Source organism: Dermacentor variabilis, chromosome 6, assembly GCF_050947875.1.
Source record: "Dermacentor variabilis isolate Ectoservices chromosome 6, ASM5094787v1, whole genome shotgun sequence".
NCBI lineage: Eukaryota > Metazoa > Arthropoda > Arachnida > Ixodida > Ixodidae > Dermacentor > Dermacentor variabilis.
In genome coordinates this window covers 154669827-154688362 of record NC_134573.1, presented here as the reverse complement: position 1 = coordinate 154688362, position 18536 = coordinate 154669827, and the positions used below count along the sequence as shown (strand labels likewise).

Below are 18536 nucleotides of genomic sequence, written 5' to 3'. Positions count from 1 at the left end.
TCGTTCGTTCGTTCGTTCGTTCGTTCGTTCGTTCGTTCGTTCGTTCGTTCGTTCGTTCGTTCGTTCGTTCGTTCGTTCGTTCGTTCGTTCGTTCGTTCGTTCGTTCGTTCGTTCGTTCGTTCGTTCGTTCGTTCGTTCGTTCGTTCGTTCGTTCGTTCGTTCGTTCGTTCGTTCGTTCGTTCGTTCGTTCGTTCGTTCGTTCGTTCGTTCGTTCGTTCGTTCGTTCGTTCGTTCGTTCGTTCGTTCGTTCGTTCGTTCGTTCGTTCGTTCGTTCGTTCGTTCGTTCGTTCGTTCGTTCGTTCGTTCGTTCGTTCGTTCGTTCGTTCGTTCGTTCGTTCGTTCGTTCGTTCGTTCGTTCGTTCGTTCGTTCGTTCGTTCGTTCGTTCGTTCGTTCGTTCGTTCGTTCGTTCGTTCGTTCGTTCGTTCGTTCGTTCGTTCGTTCGTTCGTTCGTTCGTTCGTTCGTTCGTTCGTTCGTTCGTTCGTTCGTTCGTTCGTTCGTTCGTTCGTTCGTTCGTTCGTTCGTTCGTTCGTTCGTTCGTTCGTTCGTTCGTTCGTTCGTTCGTTCGTTCGTTCGTTCGTTCGTTCGTTCGTTCGTTCGTTCGTTCGTTCGTTCGTTCGTTCGTTCGTTCGTTCGTTCGTTCGTTCGTTCGTTCGTTCGTTCGTTCGTTCGTTCGTTCGTTCGTTCGTTCGTTCGTTCGTTCGTTCGTTCGTTCGTTCGTTCGTTCGTTCGTTCGTTCGTTCGTTCGTTCGTTCGTTCGTTCGTTCGTTCGTTCGTTCGTTCGTTCGTTCGTTCGTTCGTTCGTTCGTTCGTTCGTTCGTTCGTTCGTTCGTTCGTTCGTTCGTTCGTTCGTTCGTTCGTTCGTTCGTTCGTTCGTTCGTTCGTTCGTTCGTTCGTTCGTTCGTTCGTTCGTTCGTTCGTTCGTTCGTTCGTTCGTTCGTTCGTTCGTTCGTTCGTTCGTTCGTTCGTTCGTTCGTTCGTTCGTTCGTTCGTTCGTTCGTTCGTTCATTCATTCATTCATTCACGGACGCATTTGATACAATACCGCCGTTGCTTGATAAACAAGCGCAAGCTTTGTACTTCACAGAGCAAAGTTTAAGCGACAGGTCAGTCTTATTCCTTGCCCTTCTCACAGCGCTCATTTACAAGCCAAACGAAGGCCAATGGTCACGCCGCATACTGAGCGCAGCGTTCGTGACACAGTTGCTGCCTGCTCGGTAGCGAACTGGAAGGATGATTAAAGAAAATAAAACAGCAAGGAGGCCAAGGAAGGGAAGGGCGGTGGATGTCGGAGAACTCGCAGCCTCCGAGGCAAGGCGTCGTCGACGCGCTCCGAACAAGATTGGGCGCGACAAATCAGTCCTCTTCCTCCGCCACCGACTCTCGCCAAAAGAGCTACGAAAATCCGATTTGGCTAGGTGGAAGACGCAGCAGCGGCAGAAAAAAAAAAAAGAAAGTATACAGGCAGCTGGGCTCGCCGAAATCCTGGGAAGGCGAGAAGACTTACTCGGAATATGTCAGCATGATTCGCAGGGAAAAAGAAGTACACGCATAGGGAGCAAAAAGGAAAAAAAAATAACACGCAAAGGCAGAGAGGGTATGAAGGAGCAGTGCGCCACGCGGGCGTTCTGCCGGAGTCTAGCAGTGAACTCGGGAGTTCGAATACTGCCGCTGACGCTCGTGTAACTTGCTCGCGTTGAATCGCGGGTCTCGTCGGGTTTGCGAAGCGCGCGCGCTCGCGGAAGATGGGAGCAAGCCGGGCGGCCCGCGCAGTGCGAGGGGAGCGCTGAGCTGGGAGAGTCTTTATTGGCACTGAAGGGAATCCCTATAATCCAATTTGAAAATAACAAATAGTCGTCGTCGGCGCCGCCGCTTCCGCGCTTCCTTCTTCTTCGCGCTGCGACGGCGACGGGGAAACGCCGTGCGCGGCTCACGTTCGTGAACGATTGGCCTCGGGAGCATCACTGTGTGCCGTCGACGAATGTTGCGCGCTATTCTGCCCCATCTGAAGAATTTCTTCCCCCCCTCAATGGTTGAAGCAACGCGTGACTTGACAGCGGTGATATACACACCTGCAGCGTTTCTTCATTGGCTAAATACATGTCACAAACACGTTTCTGCGTGTTGAATATGTTCTGTTCGCAATGCATGTTTCCCTGCACGCGTATACTTAGACAACTTCTTGGTTTTGTGCAACTGTTTGCTTTTCTTTGCATCGTTTGTGCTCTACATCTTTTTGCTATAGTGTCTTCTGCTATGCCACTTATGCCATTGCTCGAATAAACTGTTATTCACCTAATAGACAACAACTCGCCCATGGCTAGGGTTCCATATGTACTTGTGCAAAATTTATTTATTTATTTATTTATTTATTTATTTATTTATTTATTTATTTATTTATTTATTTATTTATTTATCATACCGTCAGGTCCAGAGGAATTAAAGAGGAGAGTGGTACAAAATACGGCACCAATATGTCTGTAATAAAGTGTGTGATAGATAAAAAGTATGATGATGGGGATGATGAACTTTATCGGGAAAAATGGCTACTGCTAGTGTCACCATCTTTATTTGAAATGTCCTACAGGGGCCTGCTCTTGACTGCAACTTAGAATCCCGGCCAGACACAATCGTGTATGAGAGGAGCAAGCTACGGTAAGGGGCGCACACCCGCGTTCGGAGGCCATCCGAGTCGCTAAGGTAGATATGAATTCGAGGAAACTGTTGTTACATCGCACTTCCAGATAGGGCACTCTGCACCGATTGGTTCTTTTGCGCAAATGACACATTAGACAGGAAAGCCTCTGTTGCCAGTTACTCTGACCTTCGAGGAGCCTTTTATGCCAGATGCAAGCTGTCGCAGATGGAAAGACGCTCACTAGCGGTTCACCACACTTTACCCGTCTGATAATTTTCCAGCGCTAGCTCCCATTGCCGCTTGGGTACAGTGCATATATCCGTAAGGCGACCGCCTCGTCGTCACGTGTTTTAACACGTTCAGTGCATGTTCGCACCGGTATCTATAGATAAAGTGAGTACCAGAAAATCCATCGCAGTTGCTAAACGCTGTGCCTTACTTTTTAAAAACAACAATAAGAAATGGCTATTTACCACGGAGCCCTTACTATAAGGCGTACGCTCGAATGTCGTAAGCTAGAAGTACTTTTTAGTCAGCGCACCGGACTGTCTCGTTTGTTTGTAGAAAAAAAAATGTTTTGCTGTTATTTAAAACACATAGGGTCAGCTCTTGCTACACATGCAATGGTCACAGGCTGGTGGTTTCACGAACTTATTGAACTGATGCCGCAGTATTCACATATTTGGCAGTGTCAACAACAGCTAAGCGCACCATTTCGATTCATTATTGTACCTTTGCTTTAGCATAATCGTCGCGACCAATGGCTTGGTGTTAACGTGCAAATATAACAAATTATGCTTTCCCGTGTTTCATCTCATTTGCACCAGAAATACAGAGCATCATCTGTTGGACAGAGCATGCTGAAAGGCTCATGAAAAGCGTCTGCCTTCAACAAAGAGCAGCATCTTGTGTAGGCTGAATGCTCATGAATTACACAAAAACGAACAAAGAAGAAAAAAATAATGCGAATCAAACACAGAGGTTTGAATCTATGTGAAGCAAAGCTTTGTTTATTGTTGATTCTTATTTGATTGTATATAAAGAAGGCATCGCTCATTTATCAATTTTTTTCTTCAAATTTTCGCACAACGATATATTTACGTTTAGTATCGTTTGAGCGAAATTTGAGTGATAATTTTTAAAGGTTGAAGTGGCTTCTTTAGCGGGGTACGTCAAGCTAATATCTCTCTAAGTTCATAAGTACTGGCCTGGGAGAGACTGTACCGCGTAACGTCTTAGCCTAAATATGGGCACACGCTTATTCGCACAAGTACTGAATTAGGAACTTTAGAAAGTTCTGTCCTGGCAAGAACTGTTCCATTAGTTGAGTCTGCGATATGTTTAGAGCGTAAAAGAAATTTGATAGTAGCGCATCACGGCCTCCTCAGTTCGACACTCTTGAGCGGTGGCACTGCGAGGGGAGAAACCTCATTAGCTTATCTCTGACACTATAAGGAAGCCTGCGAGCCGAAAGACGTGTTAGATTCAGCACCGGAGGGCAGTCATTGTGAAAGCCTCATCACGAGCCCAACTAGAAACTGTGACGGCGTTCCTTTGCATCAGAGTGCGAACGTATCCGTCGGCCGGGGCGATGAAGTGTACCAGTTGTGTTTCAAATTTAGACGTCTTGTCTCGACCGGCCTATACCGTGAACGAATTCCAGCGAACGTGATTATGCAAATTTTGTGCTTTTCTCTAAATTAGGAGCCTCTTAGATTTGAATGCGCGCTACTGCTCTTTGCCAATCCTTTCTTTCATGCTTTCTTGTTTATTTCTTCTTTTTTTTTTTGGGGGGGGGGGGTAGGACACTATCATTATAAGAATACTTGATGTTAGTGTCGCGCTTGCTTTTTTTATTCTCAGCAGAGCGAAGTTTGCTGCACACTGGAAGGTGTTTCTCATATGGTGAGTTCAGCTGCCAACTGGCCTTTCTTCCTCAATAATGCAAGAGTCCTTGCATATATTCCCCGAAGGAGAGCGTATGCAAGGGACACTAAATTTGAATATCACTACCGTTAACTCACTGTACTCGCTATAACAAACGGTGCTACGAGTCGTGACTGCTGCAGGTATTAACACGATAACCGAAATGTTCGTTCCGATGAGCGTAGCGCTACCATCACAGAAACACAAGCGTATAATCTTCATATGATTGGTTCAATCTTGAATGCATCATGCGGGTGTTTTGGTCACTTCAAATTTTGCTAAGCGCGCACGCGATAGTGTGTCTGCGAGAGAGAGTGTGTGTGTGTGTGCGTGTGTGCGTGCATGCGTGTATGAGCGAGCGAGCATTTTAATCAAATCAAGGAAACTTTTTCAAGCTTCCTGCAGCTCTCATGGTAATAAAGAGTAGCGTAGAAAGTTTCTTTTGTCTTTCGTTTTTGTTCACCGGCCTCGCCACACCTAGAATTCGACGATATACCGAACTTAATCTTTTTTAGTTTTAACAGCTCAGCTGCTGCAGTCATCATCCCGGCAAAATCTGAAGAAATCAAATTAAAAGCTTCATGTGTGACCACAACGATGGGTTCTGAACTTGCGGCATTCTGTGCTGCACTTGATTTCATTAATCAGTAACCACCGCAACGATGGACAGTCTTCAGTGATTCCGAGGCGGCCCTTCAGTGCATACAAAGCCCAATGCGCGACGGACCCAATGAACAACCGGCCTCAGAAATTCGACACATGTATCATAGCAGCCATGACAAGGGACACAACATAATCTTTCAATGGCTTCCAGGACATTGTAACATCAGTGGGCACGACCACGCCGACGAAGCCGCCCGCTCTGCGCATGAAAGCGGTCAACGTGTCTTGATTCCGCTTTCGCGAACAGACGCTGCGGCTGGGCTGCGAGGGATGTCCCGTGAATGTACTTTGCCTCTGTGGGACTCGAACGCTTTCACCATGTGTCGTTTGCGTTCGTTGTCTCCGGACATACAGGTGCACCTGCCGCCTGGGTTACCACGACGCGAACAGACCATGCTGTACCGTCTGTGGCTAGGTGTCGCATTTACGAACTCGTATGCTTTCCTTATTGGAATGGCCAAAAGCGCCACGTGCGCCACGTGCAACATCGATGACAAGCTCGCACATATTATCTGTGTCTGCCCGTCATATAGTGCCCAGAGACAAGTGCTGTGCAGTGTACTGGACCAGTTGGACAATCGTCCACTATCAGAAGTCAAAGCTTTAGGTCAGTACTCCCACAGAACATCCACGCTAAAGGCCTTACTCGCGTTAAGGTTCCTGTGGTCTGCGGGGCTTCACAATAGGCTGTAAAAACGCCGCCCCCTACCGCTCGGTAGTGTACACGGTTTGTTCGTGGTCGTCTCTATTTCTTTCTATCTCGCCCTTCCGTTCTCTTTCTCTTTTTATTACCCTTCAACCGTGCAGGGTAGCCAACCGAAACTGCCTCTGGTTAACCTCCCTGCCTTTCTATGCATCCTTATTTCTCTCTCTCTCTCTCTCTCTCTCTCCTAAGACATAACATGTTTCACGCGTGCACGTCAAGCTTTGCTTAGAAAGTGAAGACCATCCAAATTTTCATTACATCGTTGGCCAGCGCACACGCCCGACGCGGTGCGCCCAATTTTCGTAAACTAGGAGTACGAAAAAAAATAATATTAATAACTGCGAACCGCTGTCGTCCGCGCAAAATGACACTTTCCTTCATCACTCCTGTCTCCTCGGTGCCTCGGACGTCCCATGTAAAACAATATGTAAGCGGATAAGAGAAACTGTGAGAAATTGTAAGGGGTAAGGGGGTAGAGAGAGAGAGAGAGAGAGAAGCGCCGTGGAGAGACGACGACACAAATCCAGCTGTCGTCACGCCGTCACGACTTCGTCCTTCTTGATTTCCCCACAACAAATGACGACGTTCCCAAGACGACATTGAAACATATATAAAGAGTTCGAACAAAGCAAACGGGCAGCGGCGAACAATATAAGTGGCCAAACGCTGGTGGCGGTACAATCTCCGCGCAGGGCGCCAAGCTTCGAGCCAAGCGGAGACGCCGAGAAACGAAGCAGTCAGCCAGCGCTGCACGCTTGAACGAAGCAAGGAGCGACAGCGTCCGGGCAGCAAAAGAAGAAAAGCAAGAAAGAAATGAAAGAAATGTTGCTTCTTTGTGGCGGTGGTGGTGGCTGACGAGGCGGGAGAAGAGGCGAGCTGAGGGGAGGCGACTTGGTTGCTCAAGCTTTTCTCTGGTCTTTTATTATTCGCTTTCGTTTAACACACCTCATTTCTATCGTTACTGTTCGTGCACGTGGTTGGAACACTCGGAGACGCGCTGAGTCCGTCAGACGTTCGTGTTTTCTTCTGTTTCTTCTGCCTGAATTTCTGAGTCACTCTCTTCTGTGTTCAGGAGGACAAGTTATTGTTCCCCCTTTCTCTCTCTCTCTCTAGGACAAGTACAGTAAGCTCTGAAAAAACAGACGATCAGGAAGAGGGGATGATAAAGAAAGGAAAATCTTTGCAAAACAACGAGCAGCAGGATAGCTGAAGATCCACAAGAGAAGCCTCGCAAGAACAACCAGGGGTGTTATGATAGACGTCAGATCCGCCCCGATGAATCCGACTTCGGGTTCGATATATCTACCGCGTTTTGGCGAGGCCTAGCCTTTTCGTGTGGTCGGAGACGTTCATCATCTTAGAGGACGTGCGTGAGTTTGTGCTGTTCTCAAACGCAGTTCTGCCGCCTCGGCGGGGTAGATTTTAGTATTTGTGCCAGGACAAGTTATTTGGGTCGAGGTGTCTCTCAGCTGACGATTATTCTAGCGGTAGCAAACGATCACATATTTGTTTCTCATCCGCTGGAGAGCGCGAATTCTCAAAAATTGACAAGTTGTCAAAAATCACGCCCACTCGAGAGTATACGACATGGCCAATATTTCTCTGTTCTGAAGCTTCCTCCAACTTGCACATTTCTGTAGGAATGGCCCCTTAACCACGAGTCTGCAGTGTTCTCCTTGTCCATATCATTTAGGTGGAGCTCCATTTCTTTAATTAGAAGTATTGGACCACTATTCCATAATTAATTATCTCCGTTTGGATTATGGTATCTGAACACAGGTTCCCCGTGCGGCATCTCGTGCTGATCCGGAACGTGCACACAGTGACGCGAAAGTGAGCTAGCCCCTAGAAGCTTAATTTTGTACTGTCGCAAGTTAGGACAGCAAGAGTTGGGAGAACATATAAATTAAGAACAACAAGGTGAAGTTCTACGCTCGTGAGTGATGCATCTATGAAGCGCGTTTGTGTGATAGGCTAGGAAATATCACGTGCTGAATAAGCGACGAAATCCAATGCTGTAAGTGATAAACAGAAAAAGAAAAGAAAGAAATAATAATAATAAAAAAAGGACTCTCTAGATCTAGGAACCAGGAATTCGCTAAACGAATGTGAAGGCAGGAAAAATAAAGTTACATGCGCCTTGGGGATATGATTATTTCGAGAATGAGAGAAGTGACGCCCTTTAGTGGCAATGCATTTAGGCAAGCTGTTAGTGCCTAAGGAAGCGAGTGAAAAAAGAAAAAGAGCTGCAGAGAAGTAAAAGTAGGAAGAAAAGAATGGGAAAGATGGAGAAAGCGAAATGAAGGAAGAAATAAAAGAAAAAGAAAGAAAGAAAGAAAGAAAGAAAGAAAGAAAGAAAAAGAAAGAAGGAAAGAAAGAAAGAAAGAAAGAAAGAAAGAAAGAAAGAAAGAAAGAAGCATTGAATGGTTGGGGGAGAACAAAGGTGAAATGCCGCGGCTGAATGGCAGCGATTGAAGAGAGACGGTGATTGGCGCCCTTTTCTTTCACGCAACGCTCTGCTCGTGTACCCATCCCGTCCTTCTCTTCTTCGACTTCAATCGCGTTCAGCGCGGCCCGCGCTTCGCCCATAACCCCAATTTGGAGAAGCGCTTCCGATTACACACCGGGTGTCATCAATGCTCGCTTTAGCGTTGCGCCAATGCGAGTTTAATGGCCCTTGAAGGAAGGAATAACGCGCGAGCGGGGGGGGGGGGGGGGAGGGAAAGGTCCGCAGACATTGAATGAAAAGCGAAACCTCAAGAATGTAGCGCCGTTGAAGGGTCATATGATGGCGCATAGAAAGAAACTGGAAGAGAGAGACAGAGAAAAGAAATATCCCCAAACTCGCATATAGTGACGCTGTGGGTTCGTCTGGTCTGAGAAGCAAGAGGAAGCGCCCGCAACGACACACACGTCCTCGGCCTCTCTCCTCGCGAAGCAGTGTGATAGCATTCGCGAAACGTATTCGCGATTTGTTCGCGTCGATTTCGGTTTTTTTCTGTTTGTTTCTCTGTTACAATCCTGCTAACTCCAAGGGCTTGCGAATCATACGCTTTTGTCAACAAACTTTTTCATTGCTTAGTTTTGCGAGCCTTTCTTACTTAATTTTCTTTTTTGTTCGCCAACTATTGAGAAGTCGACAGATGACACGCTTAGGTTTACCGCGCAGAAAAACGGTTGCAATTAGGCGAGCCTAGTATAGCTATGGCTTAACTACTAGGATTGGCGCGTAACATTGGACTCGCAGAAACGGAAGACGTGCTAAGGGAAGGATCATGGTCTATAGAAGTGGCAGGAAGCTACCTCCCAAAAGTCGTTTGCGCTGCCGTAAGCCGCAGTTCCGGCAACAGAGAATTACGAGGAACTCTTTTGGGTGCGCTTTTCCTCAAAAAGGCCAGAAAAATGCGAGAGGCAATTTGTCGAGAGTTACTTTCCCCGAATATTATTGTTCGTAGCTGCAGTAACGAAGCTCTGAAAAGCTTTCACTACAGCACGACGAGGGTGTCATTTTTTGCAGTGGCGCCCTCGGATTTGCCTAGCTACGGCTTTGTGCGGCTACGGCTTTGCGCGGCTATGGCTACTATGCACGGCTAAGGGTACTTGATCTGCGGGCGTCCGCGGCGCGGCTACTTACAGTAATGCAGACCAGTGCTAGGCCCGACTATCTCCTATTCATTTCATCTTTGAGGTGCATGCAGTAAAGGTCCTCCTGTAGTATCCTTGTTTCTTTATTCCCAAAAAGAATTTAAAAAGGAATATATGAAGGTATAAAATGACGGCTATGTCTAAGTATTCGGTTGTCTAGAAGCAACAGACCAATGAACTGATGGTGGCGTCGTTTAGTCGAAGACTAAATTGAGAGATATAAACTTCAGTCCCATTCACTGAAGTTTGTTTAACAGAATCTATTTAGTCGGAATAAAGCCACCTTCATTGCGAGCCAGTCTTAATTCGTGGCAGTTTCAACAACAAGTATTTAATGTTTTATTTCCGAATCAACCGGGGGAACACCACGAAAAAATATTACAGTTCCTCCAGATTGAACGAAAGAGGCAAAAAGAAAAGAAAATGAAACTAAAAAGTTGTGGTTTTAAAATAGCCTCGTGATACAATGAAACCTGTCCAAAACAGCCCGAACAAACCCTCAGTGTGAGAATGAACGCTCTCAATGCCTCAAGATAAACAAGCTACGTACAGAAAATGGCGCAAACACTGGGCAGCAAGAACGCTTTCCGTGTCCGCGGTAAGGCTGCGGCAACCACGCAGCGTCAAGCAAATAAATAAACGCAACCAAATGATGCATCGCTCAAGGCGACCACTGTGCGGGGCGTGTACAACGTGGCTCTGGGAATCGAAATCCGGCAGAGCGCAATCCGATGGCGTAACTGGTTTTCTCCCAGGTCCGCAAGGAATACAGAAAACGGACGCCACAGACAACCGTGCTACTGAAGCAGCGATGAAGGGGACCAAAAAAAAAAAAAGTAATAGTGGCAGGACGAAAGACCAGACCTTAAGCCTGAGAAGAATGAAGGAAAAAAAAAAGGCTTTTAGTTGGTCTCATATTTCTCCAGCCAGCGCCCGTCAAAGGGCGGTTTGCCGCAATCCTTTCTTCAAATGGAAGGTTTTCGTCGCTCAGTCGGCGGCCAATGGCCACTCTTTCTTCCTGTAGGCGCACACACGCACACCACACGACTGTAATCCGCAGGAGTGGAGCCAACAGGAGAAAAGGATCACGTACGCATACGCACACACGTTGGACAGTGGCGGGGAAAAACGATAATAGAAAGAAAGGAACCTAGAGTAGGAAGCCTACCGAATTCTTGCTGGCGGCAAGCCATAGCCGGCTAGAGTTGCTTTGCGCGAGCTTGGCCAGCTCCAGCGGAGATATAAGTCGTGGGCTGCGCCTTTCAGTGGCCACTTCTGGCGATGCACGCCTCACAGAAAAGCCGCGCCCGCTCCCTCCGAGGATGAACGCGGGACAGGATGCTGCAGAAACCAGAGACGAGCCAGAACGCAGGCTGAGAGCGAGGGAAGTGCAGCACCGGCACATGAGAAGAGAGCAAGAAATGACGAGATGAAAAGAAAGAAAGAAAGGAAGGAAGGAAGGAAGAAAGAAAGAAAGAATCCTAAAGACTGCGAGGGAAGCCGTGGCCGACAAGTCGACGCCTCAAAGACGGCAGTGCGGTGGCCGTCGTGCTCTGCGGTAGTGGCGGTATACGGCGAGCGGGGAATGCCCCGGACGCCGCAGCAGGAACAAAAGAAAGCTGGTAAAGGTGAACGAGATTGAACTTATTGGGGTCCGGGAATCGCCACAGCGCTGCGTCGCTGTCGCTACGCGGGGACGCCTGCAAGGCTTGTCCCCCGAGAGGCACGGAGTAGGTAGGCGAGGAGACAACGCTGTTGCCGTAACCTTCTGCGGTGCCTTCACTTTCTTTTCTTTCTGAGCCCTTCCTTCACGCACTTGTATAACTTCATGGGCAAAAGTGTCTCGTCTTTTCCGCTCTGTAGCTGCTCTGAAATCTTTGGCAACGCATGTTTGTGCTACTACCCATCACATGAAGGTCAGAGGCGTGCCCCTCGGAATGCTCTGGGGAAACTAGACGACCGGCTTTTTAGAGAACGGAAGATACTGAAACCATAGCCTTGTGTGTCCGCCATGTGTAAGGCCACGAAAGTGCTGCTGCGCTTCTTAGGGTCCTCCAACTCGTGCGGCAGCCTGTGACATACTGAACGATGAACGCTTGTGCACGTGTATGCGTGCACACTATGAACGTTTTTTCTCTCCTTGCTCTCATCTTTCGCTACGCATCCTACATTCCCCAGTGCAGGGTAGCCGACTGTGCTCAGCCTGGTTATCATCGTGCATTTCCCTTGTCACTTCTTTCTCTCTCTTTTGGTATTGCGTCAGGGTGGGAGGAGCGAGGGAGCACTGCTAGCCATTTAGGCAAGGAGTATAACCCAAACTCTCATGGAGGACACAGGGTGGTATTCAATTGACGCAAGACAAGAACAGCTTCAGATCTTTGGTACAATTCTGTGGTAGCTGTCCTGTAGCAGGCATGACTGTACTGATGATGATGGCTGCTTAGGTTAATAAGGCGTACCATGGGTCATTGGTAAAATTAAAATTTGCTGCTTTTGACGGTCTGCAACGCTCGCAAATCCGCAATCAAGCTTTTATGGTGGCAATGGCAACACCTTCCGCCTTTCTTCAGTTTTCGGAGGCCCCGCTTACAACTTCACAAAGAATTATCGTATAGTTTCCCCATCCTTCACGAAAAAGAACCTTTCATCGAGGTTGGCGTAAGTCGGCTAAATGAGGCGTTAAGGTTAGAGGCAAACTGCTCGAGCAAACTAGTCCAGCTTTCTGCCTTAGCCTCACTTACTGTATCTGTCGTAATATACGCCGACAACCGCTACGTTAACTTCCGTATTGAGCGACCTCCGATGAAGAAATGAATGGCGGTGCGGTGTGTGGTATCGGCTGTAGGCACGTTAAGGAGACGCTTAGCTTACAACGGTGAACGTTTAGGGTGAGCAAGGCGATGTTAATTGCCACTCACTCGAATGGAACCTGCGAACATGGACATGCTCTTTTGTCGACACCCTCTGCACATGGCCCATTAAGTTTTCCATGTATCACACAGCTTTAAAGGGCGGTTAATTTCTTAGGTAAATTGTTGAAGGGTTAGAATATCGCGTTGAGCGCGTCTTACTCGGTACCAAATCCGGGACCCCACTCACACACATATAGGGCTCTACACTTTCCTGAAGGGCCCTTCACACGGGCCCCGCCAAGGCTCTGGTTGGCAGACACGATAAAGGTCGTTCGCTCCTTCGGGCTTGCTCATCATCCTTTTCCCGCAATTTTCGGGAAGGTTGCGTAGAGGAGTGCAGCAAAGAAAACAAAGCGCGAAGAAAGGCTCAAGAAAGCGAAAAAAAGGAAAGGAGCAGTTGCAGTGGAAGCCGAGACGACAACCATACGAAGAAATATGAAAGGCACGTATCTAGACGTATAACGTACGTTAGAAGAACAGGGGAGGGGGGCACCTTTATGGAAGATGGAATTCAATCAGTGTCTCGGCAACGGCACTTTGAGGGCGTGCTATGGGAGCGAGCGCAGCCGACCACCGTCCAGTCTGGTGTGTGTATCTGTGCGTGTGTGTGTCTGAACTTGTGTGCGTCTGGTGCCAAGTACGTTCGTTTTCCGGACTCTGGGAGAAGAAAACGTGCGTGGGCTTGGGCAGAACGCATCTTGCGAGCTCTCATGGATGTACGAGACGACATCGGCTATAGGCAAGCCAGCAGCGCCGAGGAAACGCAAGAGATAAAGTGGTAGCAGCTCTCCGGAAGCTATAGGGTCAAAGAGCGCTTCCGGCCATCTTTTCCTGGATACACCATAGCCGTCTCCTATGGTCCCTTTCATTTGGTTCTTCGCTTGTGTATTTTTTTCCTCTTTTCTTCGTGGTGACGAAGGTTTCTGCGGGCTTCTTGCTTCGTTTCTATTTATGTTTTGAATGTTTCAGCTAGGTGCTACCTTCCCTTCACGTCGTGAGCTCCCAGACTTTTCCTGCCATCTCCGGCTGACCACCGATCGCACGGAGAGAGCGCTATGCCTCTCGGCATGCGTGCGATTGGGCACCCCAAGATTCCGCGCGCTCTATGCACTTAATTCGCCGTCGCGGGACGAAATCATATCATTCCTTCCTTTCTCTCCACGAGTACCGGTGCACTCCGAGCTGTGGGGCGTTCGTCGCCTGACCAGTAGGCGAGCCAGCAAAAGAGGCTTACTGCTCGCGGTCCCGCAACTGCAGATGGAGTGGTGCTTGCTCTGCGTTGCGCTGCGAGACTGGCACGGAAAGAAGACGTCAACGAAAAAAAAAACAAAGAAGCACAGAAGGAAAGTGGACAGAAGTGGGGCTACGTCCGCAAATGCAATCCAGTCCAGATCAGGAGGCGGGGAGCGGAGCGTTCGCCCTGGAGCAGGCAGTGTGGAAGTATGGCTGGCTTGCAAGATATGAAGCATATGAGGCGCAAGATTCCAGGGAATGCGAATGTCTCTCGAGAAGAGGGATCTACTGAGGATTCGGTCGAGAAATAAGCCTCGAAGAAACGTAACTCGTGTTACTGCGGGTGAAACAGCCTATCGACGACGACACGACATTGTCATGACCGAATAGCGTGACACGCGCTCTGAGACTGGACACCTGGGGCATCCACTATACTTCAATTTTCGTGCACAAAACAGTTGCTGGCCAGTGCATTGCCTCTACTGCTATAGGACCGGATCGCCCTTTCTTTGTACACTATAAACCCTTACAAACTTACCAAAATTGTCTGCCTAGTGTTGCTACACCAAGTAACGGGGAACACGTTGGTCTTTACCTTGGCGTAATTCGCTAAGAATTGCTATACCTTCTTCATGATGTGCAAGGGCTATCCGCTGTGGTCAATCATACTTTAATCAATAACGTAGCGAAAAAAAAAGAGTAACGTAGTAGATCTGTAGTGCGGCACGAAAGGGAGCATCATTATCGTCATTCTGTGCGCCTTAACATAGAAAGTGTCGACAAAACGCACCATAAAGAGGATACGTGCCGCGGCTATGCCTTAAAAGAAAGAGCAGTTGAAATAGTCTGCACCTCTATGTTGCAGGCTGAGGGCGCAACCCAATCGACTATAATGTGGTTATCAAGCGTTACATTGTCATGAACGTCTGTAGAAACTTCACATCCCTAAATCTCACGCTTCCTCTCGTGACAAAAAGAATTCACGGGAAGGACAGGTGTAACGGCGTGTTTTATATATCGGGCGCAAGATTCGCATGCTTGGCGATTTATTAATTAATTGTAAGAGTGCCTGCCTGGACTGTCAATAAATGCCCGAAGGTCCGCTTTTCTGGCTAATCCTTGTCGGTCGCCACAAGAGCGTTTCTTTATATCTTTTTATTGCTAACACAGTGAGATATAATCGAAAAAAAGAAACTTGTGAAATGAGTATTTAGACCTTGTCTTTCGACTGTGATTCATTATACTGATAGGAAAAGCATATGGGAGCTCCGGAGATATTTCGCCACTCTCACATCAATTTATCAAGGCCCTGAGAAATCTGCCATGGCGTACGGCTTGTATGTTGTGGGTTTGAGTTTGCGTATACAAAAATTAAGTTCTACGGTTGAAGCACCGTCACGGCGTGCGTTTGTAAAAGGTGGCGTGAAAGAAGTTCTAATGAGACATCAAACTATGACAGAATGCGCAGGAAAGGTTACGTATCTTCCACTTCAAAATACCGAGGCCTAGACATCCTATCGAAAGAAAGGGGAGAATATTTTCGCGAGGCCTTTGCTGGCGGAGTACGTTTTCTGACGCCTGGCGCTTAATTAAAATATGGTCTGCCCCAGTGGGGAGAAAATTTTATTAATAAAGCTCGCGAAAGCAGTGTGGATGTCAAGCAGTCCGCTGATAACTTTTTCTTCCCCTATTTCTCATTGCGCATCATGGTCGGTAGACGTATACGTGCTTGTTTTCCTTGTGTCTTTTTTGTCTCTTTACTTCCTGCCTGTTTCTACAGATTTAAACTTTCTGTGATTTTTTTATCTATCACATATCGTTTTACACTTCACTTCAAGGAACTCACAAGAGGTTCTTGAGTGTTTTACACATTGCGTTTGATATAAGTTGACTGGTGGTGTTGCTCTTCGATCATTTTGGTCAAAGGAACACAAAAAGGACCCGGTTTAATTTTGGGATAGTGAAAAAGGACAACACACTTTTCTTTTTAACGCCGGTTTTTTGAACGTAAGATTGTGGGTAGCGTATGGTTGAAAGGGCAAGATTTTTCAGAGCACGTTGCTCCTATTCTGCCTTAAGGCAGCAGCTTACGGTAAGCCGGTGTCATACTTTATTAATGGAAACAAATGATTAGACTTGATGAAATATAGCTCCTTGCATGTAGTTGTGCTGAAAGGAAAGCCCGTCTTTCATGTATTCGCCTTAATGGTATTCTTGAACTGTGTATGTATTAGAAAAAAATTAACACAGATCTGTAAATAAGCTTCTGAATAATTTCCACCTGGCTGACAGATTTCTCGGAAACATTGTTTGCCAGCAACACTGCGGATCTAGGAAATTCGATGCACTTCAAGTAATAGCGAATTTTCAACTGATTCCAATTTTATAAGCGTATACACTACATGTATAAAGCGGGTACGACTAAAAGAGAAAAAAAAATGGGGGGGGGGGGGGGGGGGGGGGGGGGGTCTTTACCAGCATGGCATGACACGAACAGATGTGTTATGGCAGGAACAAATTACGAAATAACACTTACAGGCGTGGTTTCTCGCCCAGTTCGCGTCGCTTTGCAAAACTTCAATGAGTGTCTAATTTATTCTATGTATGTCCTTACATTTATTCTCGCGTGTGCACATTGATGACACGAAGCTACGAAAGAAAAATTATTGTAGCATTTTGTTATTACAGTGCTACAACTTCACTTTGTATTCGAAGAGAAAGACATCAAGCTTGCCCACAATCAGTGCACTCAGGTGACTTTTTCACTCAATATATTTTTTTTCAGTACTCGCTTATAACCTGCGAAGTTTAGTTCAGTTAGAAAGGACATACGGATAATGGCGATATAGATGCGACCTTTCTGTTTAAGGATGTCAACAAATAGGCAGCCTTCAAGAAAATGTTTTCAGCAGAAAACCCCCAATAAGGACAGATGGGAAGAAGAGACACGACTTCTGTCCTTGTCAGTGTTTTTTGCTGGGAAAATTTTCCTGAAATGGTGCGCAGAACAAGCTCAGGCAAGTGCTACTTTCAAGATATGCAGTAAGTCGCTGCAACACGGATTGTTGTAACTGTGCAGTTTTCTGATGTGAGAAGGCTGGCTAGAGTGGCCACTAATCCCTTGTATAACGATGAACCTAAATAAATAATTTTCACGACGACGATAGTGAATTTAATAAGGGTGATCGCGATAAATTTATTTTCAGTACTTTTTCATTGCTGTGGCCCAGTTCAGTCATTTGTCTTGTTTCTCTGCGTATGTTTCGTGCAGTTTACCTTTAGTTTCGTGATCGATCGACCAGCCTTATGCGTGGAGAGGTGTTTTACTACATTCCCTACATGTCGAGTCCCTACGTGTCGTATTGCCCAACTGCGTCATTTTCCACAGTTCTAGTTTCTGCCATTGTGTTTTCTTTTTTTCTTTGTCTCCAACAGTTAGTCAGGCCTTTGCTATGACAACGGCTGGTCTGCCTCTCACATATTGACCTTTGTCCGTAGCTCAGCCTGTATGCTTACCTTATCACCTTTATATGCATTTTTCTTGCTATAGGACATTAGCAGACACCGCACTCCCAAGCTAAATATGTGTCAGCATTGTTTTGATGGAGGCGAGTGATCCCTTAAGCAGCTGTGTCCTTTTCACGAATAAATATTGTATGAAAAGCCGGCCCGCCTACTCGCCTGCATATTCTTTATGTGAAAGCTTCTCCTGAGTGTGCAATGTTTAGGGTAAAGCACGCTTTACAGGACCAAAAGGGACTGCATTATTTCGCATAGACATTAAAGGGGCCCTGAACCACCCCTCGGACTTGGTGAAATAACATAGTCCGCGGGTAGCATACGCTGTTGTAAACATCTCAGTCAAGTTCTGTTGTCGTACGTGCTCCGTGGAGCTCGCAAATGGAGCGCGAAGTCACCTTTCTCTCAAACGCTCTCGTTTCAAAAACCCCGTGATCCTGGCTCTCCTCTGTGTGCTTTATTTCGTCATAAAGCACGCTCAAATACGCGGCTGCTATTGGTCGCTGCGCTCGGCTACACCACAGCCGCCGCGAGGAGCCGCCACGAGTCCAGTGGCTAAGCACACTGAGGACAGCCGCGTTTGGCCTACGTTTAGCGCGGCATAGGCACCAAATCGGAAATTTGAACTGCGCGCCATGGTGACGTCTCCGACGTAGCCTTCGCAGTGCAAGGCACTGGAGGAGGCAGGGGAGCATAGCTGAGGCCGTGTTTGATTGCCGATAACTCCGCTTCTGCTGAACGCATTGAAGTACTTTTTGCGGCAAAGTGGTTCTGAAATAGCCTATCTTCACTTCAAATGTCTTTCTCCGCTTCGATAAAAAGTGGTTCAGGGCCCCTTTAAGAGAAACGCCCCGATGCAAATTAAAAAAAAAAAATTAGGAATTAAAAAGGGCCACCAAGTGTGGCCCTCGCCACTACCGTTGAATGTAGCTGCTTTTTTCTCTACTTATACTTCGCAAAAGTTATTATTATTGCTACTACGAGCTTGTTGACTTGGTGCTGTGAGTGTCTTGTTGATATGGTATTGGTATGTGCGATAGAAGCTAGGGGAGGAAGAAAGTGTCCACTATTATCAATGTCGCCTAGCTTCTGCGTTTCTGATGCTTAATCTTTTTCCCCGAGCTGATTTTAAACGATATATAAATGTGGTATTGTTAGAGTGTCCTTCTGAGGGATATCATGAGAAGCCAACAAACACTGACACCAAAGACAACATAGGGGAAATTACTTGTGCTTAATAAATGAAACAAAGAAACGATAAATTAATGGAAATTGAACTGGATGAAAACACAACT

At 47.0% G+C, this 18536-nt stretch overlaps 1 long non-coding RNA gene across 1 annotated transcript in view; it reads left to right on the top strand.

The window, feature by feature from the left end:
* The window catches only part of LOC142584410 (uncharacterized), a 207149-nt gene extending 204495 nt beyond the window's left edge, over nt 1-2654 (top strand). The window contains exon 3 of the long non-coding RNA XR_012828783.1: nt 2587-2654. This is a non-coding gene — a long non-coding RNA (uncharacterized LOC142584410). The remainder of the gene's footprint in view (nt 1-2586) is intronic.
* Nucleotides 2655-18536: the final 15882 nt, after the last annotated feature.